A 14,725-nucleotide genomic window follows, 5' to 3' on the forward strand; every position below is an offset into this window, starting at 1 on the left:
TCAGACTGACTGCGCAAAGGGTTTTGGGAATCCTTGTGTATCAATCTGAAAAAAAGTAGCTTACAGGGTCAGCAGGTCAGAGAGAAGGTAAATCAAATGCTGCCATTTATTGCAAATGGAATTGAGTAAAAATATATGAAGGTCTTGTTAAACTTTACAAGGTAGCAGTTAGACCACCCCTAGAATACTATGAACTGTATGTGTCATCGACAGGCACTACAGGCCAGTGAGACCAATGGCAGGGTACATTGTTGGACTATATTCTTGTCTTGGAGGCAGGTCAGAGAAGGTTCACTCAGCTGAACCTGGAGATGGTGGGATTTTCTATTGGAAAGAGGTGGAGTAGATTGAGGTTGAATCATTGACAGTTCAAAACATTGCAAAGAAATTGAACGGAACATTTAGGATTCTGAGAGGGTCTGCCATGGCAGATGCCTGGAAATTAGAAACTACAACTACAGCACAGCACTAGACCGTTCGGTTCTGGACCCACTACCTCAGGGAAAAGATCTTGTCTTTTAAAACTATCCATGTCTCTCATGATTGTATAAATCTCTATATGGTCGCCCAGCAGCCTCAAATAGCCCCAGCCCATTCAACCTCTCCCCTCAGCTCAAATCCTCCAATCCTGGCAACATGCTTGTCAGTTTTTTCTGAACCCTTTCAATTTATACAACATTCTTCCGATAGGGAGGAGACAAGAGTTGCACGCAATATTCCAAAAGCGGCTTATCAAATGTACTGCATAGCGAGAACATGACCTCCCAACTTCTCTAATCACTGTTCTGCTCAGGAATTCAAGCACACCACACCTCCTTCACTATCCTATCTACCTGGGATTCTACTTTCAAGGAACTATGAACTTGTACTCTTTGTTCAACATCACTCCCTATGAACATACCATTAACTGCGTAAGTCCTACTAAGATTTGTTTTCCCAAAATGCAGCATCTCAAATTTATCTAAATTAAACTCCAACTGCCACACCTCAGCCCATTGGCCCATCTGATCCAGATCCCGTTGTAATCTGAGGTAACATTCTTCGCTTTCCACAACACTTCCAATTTTTGTGTCATCTTCAAACTTAGTAACTACACCTCCTATGTTCACATTCAAACCATTTCTCGAAATATCGAAAATAGTGGATCCAGCACCGATCCTTGTGGCCCTCCATTGGTCACAGATCTCCAGTCTGAAAAACAACCCTCCACCACCAGACTCTGTCTTCTACCTTCGAGCCAGTTCTGTATCCAAATGGCTGGTTTTCCCTGTATTCCATGAGATTTTACCTTGCTCACTAATCTCTCATGTGGAAACTTTTCGAACACCTTATTGAAGTCCAAATCGCTCACATTCACAGTTCTATGTTCATCAATCCTTTTTGTTACTTCTTCAAAAACCTCAATCAATTTCTTGAGATATGATGTCCCCCAAACACAGCAATGCTGACTATCCCTAATTAGACACTGCCTTTACAAACACATGCAAATCCTCTCCCTCATGATTCCCTCCTTCAATTTGCCCACCACTGAGGTCAGGTCAACCGGTCTGTAGTTCCCTGGTTTCCTTCGCATCTTGTTTAAATAGTGGCACCACCTGAGCCAACCTCCAGTCACCTCACCTGTGACTATGTATAATAAAAATATTTCAGCCCAACAATCACTTCCCAAGCTTCCCACAGAGTTCGAGGGTACACCTGATCAGGTCCTGGTAATGTCGGAGGAAGTGTTGCTGAACAAAGAGACCTTGGAGTGCAGGTTCATAGCTCCTTGAAAGTGGAGTCACAGGTAGATCAGATAGTGAAGAAGGCGCTTGATATGCTTTATTTTATTGGCCAGATTATTGAGTACATGAGTTGGGAGGTCATGTTGCGGCTGTACAGGACATTGGTTAGGCCACTGTTGGTATACTGCGTGCAATTCTGGTCTCCTTCCTGTCGAAAAGGTGTTGTGAATCCTGAATGCGTTTTTTAAAAAAAAAATTACAAGCACGTTGCCGGGATTGGAGGATTTGAGCTATAGGGAGAGGCTGTATTACCTGGAGCATCGGAGGCTGAGGGGCGACCTTATAGAGGTTTACAAAATTATGAGGGGCATGGATCGGATAAATATACAAATTCGTTTCCCTGGGGTCGAGGAGTCCAGAACTAGAGGGCATAGGTTTAGGGTGAGTGGGGAACGATATAAAAGAGTACTATGTGGCAACTTTTTCACGCAGAAGTTGTACGTGTATGGAATGAGCTAACAGAGGAAGTGGTGGAGGCTGGTACAATTGCGACATTTAAGAGGCATTTGGATGCGTATATGAATAGGAAAGGTTTGGATGGATATGGGCCTGGTGCTGGCAGGTGGGACTAGATTGAGTTCGCATATCTGGTCGGCATGGACGGGTTGGACCAAAGGGTCTGCTTCCATGCTGTACATGTCTGTGATATGAAAAGGCCCTGGGCATTTTCCACCTTTATGCATTTCAAGACGTCCAGCACCTCTTCCTCATAATATGGACAATTTGCAAGTTGATACCATCTATTTCCCTGCATTCTATATCTTCCATGTCCTCCCCACAGTAAATACTGTTGTAAAACACTTGTTTAGTATCTCTCCCATCTCCTGCAGCTCCAGGTGCAGGCTGCCTTGCTGATCTTCAAGGGGCCCTATTCTCTCCCTAGTTGCCATTTTCTCCTTTATGTATTTATAAAAACTCTTTGGATTCTCCTGAATCCTATTTACCAAAACTATCTCATGTCCCCCTTTCGCCCGCCTGATTTCCAACTTTCGTATACTGCTACTGCCTTTATACTCTTCTAAGGATTCACACTCTCTCCTGAGATATGTTTACTTCTTTTTCTTAAATAAAACCTCAATTTCTCTCCTCATTCATCATTCCCTACACCTGCCAGCCTTTCCTTTCACCCTAACAGGAATATGTCTCCTGTTTTCGGACTGCCATTCTCATTTTGGAAGGCTTCCCAATTCCCAATGATAAAGGTTTCATTCTTTCAAAATGGAAACTCCCCAGTTCCTGTATCTCACGAAACTGCCGCTTGAAAATAATGACAAAATAAAGAACATTCCAAATGAAGGTTTGGTGAGGTGAGCTCTGCTCAGTAACATAGATCTGGAAGTTACCAGATGCCTGGAGAGTGCTTTCTACCAGAGCAGCACCAGGTCAGTATCAGGCACACAGACAGAAAGGGCAAATAGATTCACATCTGAACTTCCATCTCCCAGCCTGGGAACCTGAAGCTGTGCACAGCCATTCTGGAGAGTTATGCAGATATCAGGAGTATTGCTGTGGTGAAAAGAGGTTTCAGTAATTTTAAGGCAAGATACTACTAAAGGAGGTTACAGACGCAAGGAGGATTGTCGGGATTTGAAGCGGTTTTCCAATTTTCGAGGGTTGGAAGATTTGGAGGAAGTTTATCAAGATAGGGATGGTATAAGATTGAAGGATTCTGCAGACAATCGTTACAGGGTTAAAGGCAGGATTCTTGGCAGTGTTCAGGAACAGTAGAATCTTGGGGTCCACGTCCATTGATCCCTCAAAGATGCTACTCAAATTGACAGCCTTGTTCAGAAGGTGTATGATGCATTAGCAGGGGGAGTTGAGTAAAACCTTTGACAAGGTCCGAAATAGAAGGCCGGTCCAAAAGGGAAGAGCCCATGAAATCCAAGGCAAGTTGGTAAATTGGATATACAAATGGTGGATAGACTTCTTCGTGTTTGAAATTCTTTCACCAGTGGGTGTACCACTGGGATCTGTGCAGGAACCATTGCTGGTTATTATATACATTAACAACTCATATGTGAAAGCAGAAGGAATCATTAGCCGGTTTGCAGATGACATGAAAGATAAGGGCATTGTCCACAGTGAAACGGATGTTCTTAGGCTATCATCTGATGTCGATAAGATGATAATCTCAGCTGAGTTTAGTAGTGATCGAAGTGAGGTAATACCCTGCCGTAGGAATGATAAACGAAGGACAGACATAATGAACGGTATTTCCTTGCGGAGTACAGAGGAGCAGAGGGACCTTGGTGGACAACTCCATAGATCCCTAAAGGGGTCAGCACAGGGAGACAGGGTGGGAATAGACCTGACCTGGTGTTGAGATGGGGACCGACATCCTGGTGCGGCAAATTGCTGGAGTGGCATGAGAGGATATGAACTAGTCTGGCAGGGTGTTGGACCTTAAACTGTCATAAAGCCAGATAGACGTTTGAGGCTGGTACACAAGTTTAAGAGAGCAATTTCAACAGACAAAACAGGAAAGAACATCGCAGGGAATGGGTTTTAAAAACTGATGATTAAGCTTCATTTACTTCAATACAAAGGGCCTGACAGCTAAGGAAGATGAACTCAGGGGATGGATGGGAACATGGGACTGTAATAACGATAGTTATTACAGAAACACGGCGGAGAGAGGGCCAGGACTGGCAGCTCACTGTTTCAAGTTAGAGAGACCACAGGAAGAATCGAAGGGTGGCAAGAGAGGAAGTGGTGGTGGGTTATGATTGCATGAAACATCACAGCAATACTTAGAGAGGATATACCTGTGGGATGTGGAACTGTGTTAGTGGAACTGTGAAATAAGAATGGGTCATCACTTCGATACGAGTGTATTGACCCTGAATAATCAGTGGCAGACTGAGGAACAAATATGTCGGGAGACCTCAAATAGCAATCATAATAACAGGGGGTTATGGAAGGGGTTTTTAAACTTCCCAAACTTAGATTGACACTGTCACTGTTCAACGTCGGGGAGGGAGGAATTTGGTAATTGCATCCCAGAAAACTCCCAAACAGTATTTAAATGGCCAACGGGAGAAAGGTGCAAAACCTGACCTCCCCTTGGGAAACAAGGTAGGGAAAGTGACTGAGGTGTTAGTGTGAAAGCATTTTGCCACAGTGACTACAATTCTATTAGTTTGAAAATAGCGATGGAAAAGGACAGACCTGGTCCACAAGTGTAAGTTTTAAAAGGGGTCCAGACGAATCTTGATAGCATTAGCCAGAAACATTCAAAAGGTTGCTTGGGGAGTCTATTTGGAGGGAAAGGGAAGTCTGGCAAGTGAGAATATTTTAGACATGAGCTAAATTGAGTGTTCAGTGCCAGCATGTTCCTGTTTGTTGACAGCATTTAAAAATGCTGGTTGACTGTTCAGGCTCCGGTCAAGAAAAGGAGGAACATGTCAGGTTTCGCCAGCTGGAACAAATGAACTCCTGAGGATCATAGGGGCTGTAGGAATACACTTTGGATGGAAATCAGGAATGCAGAAAGGGTAGATGAAATAGCTTTGGCAGATAAGTATAAGGGAAATCCAAAAGTGATTGTATAAATGTATTAAGAGTAAACGAGTATCTCGGGACAAAACAGGGGCCCTTAAAGATCAATGAGGTCATCGATGTGTGGAATTGCAGGATATGGATAAGACCCTAAAATTTTTTTTCGCTCTAGAACTTACTGTGGACAAACACTGAGGAACTCAGGGAACAAGAGTAATACGTGAGACCACCATTGGAGTTCTCCACAATTCTAATCTCCCTCCTTTCGGACGGATGTTGTGAAACTTGAAAGGGCTCAGAAAGGATTTACAAGATATTTCCTGGGTTGTTGCTGAATAAGCTGGGGTTACTGTCACTGGAGCATCAGACACTGAGGGGGGACCTTACAGAGGTTTATATAAACATGAGGGGCATGAATTGGTTAAACATTCAAGGTCTTTTCCCTGGGGTTGGGGAATCCAAAACTAGAGGGCATAGGTTTAAGATTAGAGGGGAAAGGTTTATAAAGGGAGTGAAGGGACAAATATTTCACGCACATAGTGACGTGTGTATGGAATGAGCTGAGAGAGAAAGTAAAGGAGACGGATACAATTACAACATTTAAAAGCTATCTGGATGGGTATGTGAATAAGGATATAGACTTACATGGGCCAAATGCTGGAAAAGGGAATGGATTTATTTAGATCTTCTGGTCAGTCTGGAAAAGTTGAGGACCAAAGTGTTTGTTTCTATGCTGTGCATCTCTCATATTTGAAAAGAGTGCATGTTATAGAAGAGGAAGTACTGGAGGTTTTAAAACTCAAAATTACGGAAGGCCCCAGGACCTGCTTAATTGTATCACAGGACATAATGGGATGCTAGGGAAGAAATTGTGGAGCACATAGCAAAGGTATTTGTACCATTGACACCCATGTGTGATGTGCCAGAAGGCTGGAGGTTGGCATAGTGAACAGTGAAGGAGGTTCGCTAAGATTACAAAGGGGTCTTGGTAATATGGGTGAATGGGTTGGAAAACTCTAGATCGAATTCAATCTGAATAAAAGTGAGGTAATGCATTTTGTAAAACGAACAAGGGTAGAGGTTATACAATTAATGTTCGGGCCTCGGTTAGTGTTTTAGAGCAGAGGGACCTCCAGGTTAAGGTACATAATTCTTGAAGCTTGCATCACAGGATGGATAAGGCAGTGCTCAGCATGCTTGACTATTGCTCAGCCCACTGAGTGTAGCATTTAGGACGTCATGTTGAAATTGTACGGACATTGGTGAGGCCTCTTCTGCAATACTCTGTCCAGTTCTGGTCGCCCAGTTATAGGAAGTATATTATTAAGCTGCAGGGAGTTCAGAAGAGATTTGCTAGGATGTTGCTTGATATGGAAGGCTTGAGGTCTGAAAAATGACTGGATACTCTGAGTCTTTTTTCACTGGAGCCTGGAGGTTGAGACGTGACGTTGTAAACGTTTATGAAAAATTGAGATATATCGATCGATTTAACGGTAGCTACCTTTGCCCCAGGGTGGGGGAGTCTCAAGAGGAGGGACCACATTTTTATGATTAGAAGAGACATGGAGGCAAATTGTTATACAGAGGGTGGCTTGAGTGTGGAATGAATTCCCGGAGGAAGCGGTGGATGTGGGTAGTTCCAATGTTTAAAAGACATTTGGTTAAGTACATGAACAGGAAAGGTTTGGAGGGACATGGGCCAGCAACAGGCAGGTGGAATGAGTTTAGTTTTAGATTATGATTGGTATCAACTGAAGGGTCAGTTTCCATGCTGTACGACTATGACAAGAACATGGTTTTATTCCATTATTAAAGAAAGGTTGTGATGGAAAGGCAGGGAACGAAAGACCAATTAGCCCAATACCAGTGGTGGGTAAGTTGTGAAAGTTGGGCAGGAGGGAAGCCACATTCATTTAGAAAGGCAAGGATTGATGAAAGACAGTCAGCACGGCTTTGTGCATACAAAATAAGGGCTCACTAACTTGATTGCCTTTGTTGAAGTTGTGACCATCTATTGCCAACACTAACGTCAGCAGGGCCTTTGACAGGATTTAGCATGATATACAGGTTCGTAATCAAAGTTTGTGCGAAGATTTGTAGCTTGGGTGCTCATTATTGTGGTTATGTTCGCCGAGCTGGGAATTTCTGGTGCAGACGTTTTGTCCCGTATCTGGGCCGTTTCGTCCCAGGTTCGTAATGTTAGATCACATGGGATTAGCAAGAGCTAGCCAACTGAATACAAAATTGGCTTGACAGTAGGAGACAGAGGGTGGGGCGAGAGTGTTGTTGCTCAGAATGAAAGCCTGTGACCAGCGGTGTGACATAAGGTTTGGGGCTGGGTCCACTGATGTGCATTATCTATGGAAACGAGTTGGTTGAGAATATAGGAGAAATTGTTAGAAAACTTGTAGATGATCAATTTAATTTTGTAGTGGACAGTTGTTAAATGGATTCTTGACCCACTGGGCCAGTGGACAAAGGAATGAAAGATGGAGTTGAATTCTGGTGGTGGATTTTGTTAAGACAAACCAGGGAGGGCTAACACAGTTAATAGTAAGGTCTTGGACAGTGTTGTCGAACAGAGAGAATGAGAGACCAAGGGGTTCAGTAATATTGTTCCTTGGAAGTGGCATCTAAGATGGTCAGTGTTGGGAAAGTGGCATTTGGCACATTTGCCATCATTGGCCAATGCAGCGTTACATAGGTTGTCCTAAATATTTCCCTTGGGCAGAGGAGGACACGGGGTGACCTCATAAAGTTTTATAAAACCATACGGGGCCTACGAATGGTGAATAGACAAGGGTAGGTGAGTCCAAATCTGGAGGGTATAAACGGGAGGTGAGAGAGCAAAGATTTAACGAGGGAGCTGAGGGGCAACATTATCCACCGAGGATGGTTCAAAGATGGAACAGACTGCTAGGAGTATATGGGAGAAACAAGAACAATTACAACATGGAAAAGACATTTGGTCAGGTAGATGGAGAGGTACATGGAGAGGAGAAGCTTTGAAGAGATAAGGGCCTAACACAGGCAAATGAGACTCGTTCAGTATAGGAAACATTGGCTGCATTGATGAGTTAGAACACAGGTTCTGTTTCCATGCTGTATGTCTCTGTATCCAGTAAAAGAGGATTAGAAATAAAGCATGCTGCAGACTCTGAACCAATTTACAGCAATCGGGATGGTAATCTGGAATGCAGTACGTTTCAAATATTTGGAGAGACTATCGGGAAGGGAGGTTACAGGGACAGGAACTGTTATAGGAGTTAAAAATTATGGAAGACACTGATGCACAAGCCATGCCAGAGATACATTGTTGCAGCGTACAGAGTCTTGGTAAGTGTTGGAGGGAGAACACAGAACAGAAAGATCCCAGGCAGCATTCCCAACTTCTCGTCAGAGGCCTGTTTTAATCTCTGTTGTACTGATGCTCTCTAAGACAGCACAGGCCTGGATTGATAACTCTTATCTCCCGATGCTGTGTCAGTACAACTAAAGTTAAAGTGGACGTGGTGATTAAGCCTGTGGTGTGTCTGTACTATGCTCCACCTCCAGCACTGTATTTGTATCATGTCTTGTTAGCTGATATTTGAAGCCCTTTCATTGGTCTCTGCTCTGTGCACTGTGAGTGATCTTACCTCGCTGTGGGATTTATTGATGCACCCAGATCTCCCTACCCTTTGTCTCTCTGGCTGACCAATCGCCTTCAATGTGGTGATGGACGAGACACCCAGCAGCTGGGAAGTCTATAGGGTCAGGAACTTTCTAAATACCTACAGGAGACAGAGAAATAGACAGAATGGGAAATTAGATTGATGCAGTGAGGGTTGCACGTGGGCAATGGTCCCGGGTTTCACAGATATCTGGAAAATCCCAAACTCCAACCCCTGGCCTGTGTTGCTGCATCTCTGTGGAGTGGAGAATCCTGTTGGTTCAGGATCTAGAGTAACTGCAAGAGCACGAGTCGCTGACAGACACTGCAATTAAACCTACACAGTGAGGAATACCACATGGAGAGATACTGAGTGATATCATAACAGTGCTGGAAGGTGTCAGGATCACACAGTCAAGTTGGAGGAATGGGTTTAGCTTCATGATGTACTGGTATCAACGTTCAGGGATGAGCAACCAGTGAGCAGGCGAAGTGATGGCCGAGTGGTATTATTGCTACAGAATGTATCCAAAACCCCAGCTAATGTTCATGGGAGGCAGGTTTGGTGGAATGGTGGAATTTGAAATCAATAATTTTAAAAGTAGGAATTCAAAATCCATAAATAAGTATGAAACCATTGCTGATGTAAAAAAAACCCAAACCCTTTCCTTCAGAGAAGGACATCTGCCCTTCCTCACGTGGTTTGCAAGACATAGCCGCAGCATAGCGTTTGCCTCTCAATTGCCCTCTGAAATCGCCGAGCAAATTACTCAGCTCAAGTGCAGCTAGTGCTGGGCTAGAAATGATGGTCAACCAGAGACACCAACATCCCATACCTGATTACAAAATAATCCATTAGGATGGTCACACTGGAACCGAGCTGGGACCAGTGTCCTGGCCAGTCATGTTGGGAGCTTTATGAGCAGGGCTTTAAACTGACAGAGAGGATGCAGGGACAGGGTTCAGGTGAAAGGAGCTTTCCAAATCCAAATAGAAAAAGTGAAGCATCGGAACAGCTGGGAATGTAGCCGAAGACAAGCAGAAAGGAAAAGGATGGGACAAAGCGCATCGATTTGCGACAGGAAATTGTGGGAGTCTTTTTTTGGAATGGACAACGTCTCTGCAAAAAGGTAATTGGATTTGTGACACAGAGATAAAAGAGGTTTAGACCCCAGGGAAACGTGGTTACCGCGCAAACAAAAATATTCAATGGTTCACAACCTTGCGGAACGTCAGGCAAAATGGACAACGCTACCAATAATGAATAATAAAGCATTACAGAGAATGAATGTGGCTGCTGTTCATGAAGTAGAGTGAGTCTGAATGCAAATTCTATATACTACTTGCCAAGGACACAAACAGCAGAACAGTTTTATCCACTGAACAGCATTTCATTGCTCATCACTCCATTGAAAAGGAACTCAGTGGAATTTTTTAACAAAGGTATTGTGATAATTTGGGGAAACTTCAATATTCGTATAATCTGGGGCAATTACACTGTCAAGGGTGATATTGGAAGAGGAATTTGGAGAATGTTTTTCAGTGTTTCATGGAATAACACATTGTGCAACTGCATAGGGATGTAACTATCTCACTTACTTAGTGAATGAGTAATGTCACCTGGGGAGATCTTCTGGAATATTGTGATAAAGTGTAATTTAAAGGAAAATAAAGTTTTAAAGTGACTCACAGAAAGAACAAGCTACAAGTAGAAACAAGAAGGACCAGTTACATGAGTTTGAGAGGAGAACTGACCAAGGTAAACAGGCTAAACAGACTGAAATATGTGTCTGCAAACGAACAGTGGAAAACAGTGTCAAGGGACAGTGTAAAATATTCAACAAAAGGACATTCCAATGAAACAGGCAAAACCTCAACAAGAAACTCACACCTGTCACTCATTCAGGACAAAGTGGATCATATTAGATTATAAGGCTTGGAAGATCACCAAAACGTACTAAAAATTCGAAAAAGAGTGCTTATACAATAAGTGTTCGAGGGATTGTCAAGGGTCTGCTAGCAAGAGGAGGGCAGTGGGAAGGGGAATCATTGTCAGGATTTAATGACATGATAGGCACAGGGAGAGGTGACGGTGCTGGAGGTGGTGAGAGTGTTACAGAGAGTGATCAGGGCCTGAACAGTGTTACAAAGCCAGTACGGATTGCCGCAGCTGGAGGTGCTTGCAGAAGGAGGGATGGACATATGTATTCTTGTTTATTCCTTCATGCAATGTAGATATTACTGATTGAACAAGTATTCTTTGCCCCACAGCTAATTGCCCAGAGGGTAGCTCAAGGTCAGTCATATTGCTGCGGATCTGGAGTCAGATGTAGGCCAGACCAGGTTAGTACCGAGTTGAAAAATGTATTGCTGGAAAGGCGCAGCAGGTCAGTCAGCATCCAAGGAGCAGGAGAATCGACGTTCGGGCATAGGCCCTTCTTCAGGACCAGGTTAGTATGTACGATATCCTTCCCTAAATGAGGTAAGTGAACTAGATGAGTCCTTCCTGCTGATCAACAATGCTTTCATGGTGGCCCCACCAATGTCTTGTAAAGACACAATATGACATCCCAACTCCAACTCTCAATGCTCTGATCAATGAAAGTAACCAGTCCAAACGCCTGCTTCACCAGCCTGTCTACCTGGGACACCACTTTCAAAGAAGAACTGTGTACCTGCATCCCTGCATCTCTGACAGACAATACTACCCAGGGCCCGAACATGAATTGTACAAGTCCCACCCTGATGTGTTTCACCTTCACATTTAACTAATTAAACTCCATCTGCTATTCTTTAGCCCACTATTCCAACAATACTGTTAATCCCGTTGTATCATAGATAACAGTCTTCATCAATTTCAGTGTCACCACAAAAGTTAATTAGCAGGAAAGTAATATTCTCACCCAAACAATTCATCAAAATGACAAACAAGAGTGAGCTCACCACACCGCTGGTCCCATGCCTCCAGTCAGAAAAACAACATGTCTCGTGTCACTCTGTGTTTCCTAACAATAAGCCATTTTTGTATCCAGTTGACTTGCTCCTCCTGAATGCCATATCCTTTTACATTGATCTGAGCTTATTACACAGCTTATCATATGGAACGTAGAAAACAGAACACTGCAGATCAAACTGACCCAGGAAATTATAGACCAGTGAGCCTTACTTCTGTTGTAGAAAATGTTTTGGAAAAGATCATAAGACAGTAGATTTATAATCATCTGGCAAGCAACAATTTGATTTCAGATAGTCAACATGGTTTCGTCAAGGGCAGGTCGTGCCTCATAAACCTCACTGAGTTTTTTGAGAAGGTGACCGAGCATGTAGACAAGGGTAGGGCAGTTGACGTGGTATACATGGACTTCAGTTAAACCTTTGATCAGGCTCCACATGGTTGGCTCTTGGACAAAATGTAGAGGCATGGAATTGAGGGTTATTAAGCAGTTGGGTTAGAAACTGGTTTTCTGAAAGAAGGCAGCGAGTGGTGGTTGATGGCAAATACTCGGCCTGGAGCCTGGTTACTAGTGATGTGCCACAAGGATCTCTTTTGGGGCTACTGCTGTTTGTCACTTTTATAAATGACTTAGATGCAAGCATAGGTGGGTGGATTAGTAAATTTGAAGATGATACTAAAGTCGGTGGGGTAGTCGACAGTTTGGAAGAATATTACGGGGTCTTGGATAAATTGCAGAATTGGGCTGAGAGGCGTCAACTGGAGTTCAATGCAGCTAAATGTCAGGTGATCCGCTTTGGGAAGAATAACAGGAAGGCAGAGTACCAGGTCAATGGAAAGATTCTTGATAGTGTGGATAGCAGAGGGATCTTGGAATCCATGTACATAGCTCCCTGAAAGTTGTCACCCAGGTGGATATTACTGTTAAGGCGGCACACGGTGTGTTAGGTTTCATTAGTAGAGGGATTGAGTTCCGGAGCCGCAATATCATTCTGCAAATATACAAAACGCTGGTGCGGTCATACTTGGAATATTGTATACAGTTCTGGTGCCCATATTTTGGGAAGGATTTGGAAGCATTGGAATTGGTGTAGAGAAAATTTACTAGGATATTGCCTGGTGTGGAGGGAAGGTCTTATGCGGAAAGGCTGACAGACTCGGGTCTGTTCACATTGGAAAGAAGAAGGGTAAGAAAGAATTTGGTAGAGACATACAAGATGATCAGAGGATTAGACACGATAGACAGTGAAAGTCTTTTTCCTAGGATGATGACGTCAGCTTGTACGAGTGGGCAGAACTACAAATTGAGGGGTGATAGATTTAAGACTGATGTCAGAGGCAAGTTCTTTACGCAGTGAGTGGCAAGGGTGCGGAACGCCACATCTGCTAATGTAGTCAACTCAACCACATTAGACAGAATTAAACAATCCTAGGATAAGCATATGGATGATTTTGGGGTAGCGTAGGTCGACAAGCCTACCACTCCCTATTTCAACTGAAACAGAGAGAGAGAGAGATATAGAGAGAGAATCTCAGACTTGTGAATTAACTCTCCCAACACTAACACAGTTCAATTGGTGCGTGATCCTACAATGAACGTCATGTTATCCATAATCCCAATAGCAGCAACAATACCTTCATTATAAAAGAGTTAAGTATTTTCAACAGTGTAGAGAGAAGGAACGTCTTTTTACGCCACAGGAAAGAAACTGAGATGTCTCAGAGGAAAAAGAGTTATTGCGATTATCACTGAGAATAGAATTGAGGCAGTATTTGGGATACTGTGTGCAGACCTTCTCTCCTTTATAAGGAATGATCGCCTTGCTACAGAGAGAGTGCAATTGAGTTTCACCAGACTAATCCCTGGGATGATGGTAACGTGAGGAGAGAGTGAAGATTAATCTCTGGTGTTGTGAGAGAATGAGTGGCGATTGCATTGAAACTTGAGGGGGAGGGACAGTCACTCACGATATTCTAAATAGACACTGATACTGTGTAAGATTCCATGGCTTCTTTTTTACTCGGGTTACATGATTGTCAATAGTTTAGGAGCCTCTGAGAAAATTCCCCTTAATCCACACCCAATCCCCATGTCGCATGAGAGAGACAGAGGGCCAGTCTTTGAATAAACTCTCCTCACAATAATACAGTGCATTTGTTGTGTGGTCCTGCACTGAAAGTCTCTTTATCCCGCAATGCCTACAGCAGCCACAATATGTTCATGCTAAAACAGTTAAACATTCCCACCAAATTCTGACCTCCATGGAGAACATGGGTGTGACTTATCGGAGATGGAAGATGCCTCCTTGAGGCTTGGCACAGATCATTTGGCTTCCCTCCTCACTGCCAGCAAACTATATTAAAGCAGCACACGTTCTACAAACAATGGAGCAATGATTAACATCATGGAGCTCTGTATCAGTGCAGTCTCGGTTTCATTGAATTGTCATGTTGGAATATCAATAAACCCCTCTTGTTCCTGAATAACTGTCTCGTGGGGATGGATAGCCTCCTCCTGGTCTCATGGAACAGGTTTAAGGGTCTGATTGGGCTCTTCCTGTTCCTATTTAACAGCTCGATGCACTGAACAGGCCACTCTTCTTCCTGTGTAACAGGCAGGAGTATTGAACGTGCTGTCACTCTTCCTGTTCCTGAATGCTATCTCATACACGTGTGCAACCAGCTTGAGATGCTGAATGAGCTCCCCTTTTAACTGTGGATATGTGCAGTGTCCGGGCCGTGCTGTTACGTAACTGTTACCGACACTTTAACAGGCCAAACCGGAATGCTGTCCGGGTCTTGCTGCACATGGGCACAGAATGGTTCAAGAGCTGA

Source organism: Chiloscyllium punctatum, chromosome 4 (assembly GCF_047496795.1).
Source record: "Chiloscyllium punctatum isolate Juve2018m chromosome 4, sChiPun1.3, whole genome shotgun sequence".
Lineage (NCBI taxonomy): Eukaryota > Metazoa > Chordata > Chondrichthyes > Orectolobiformes > Hemiscylliidae > Chiloscyllium > Chiloscyllium punctatum.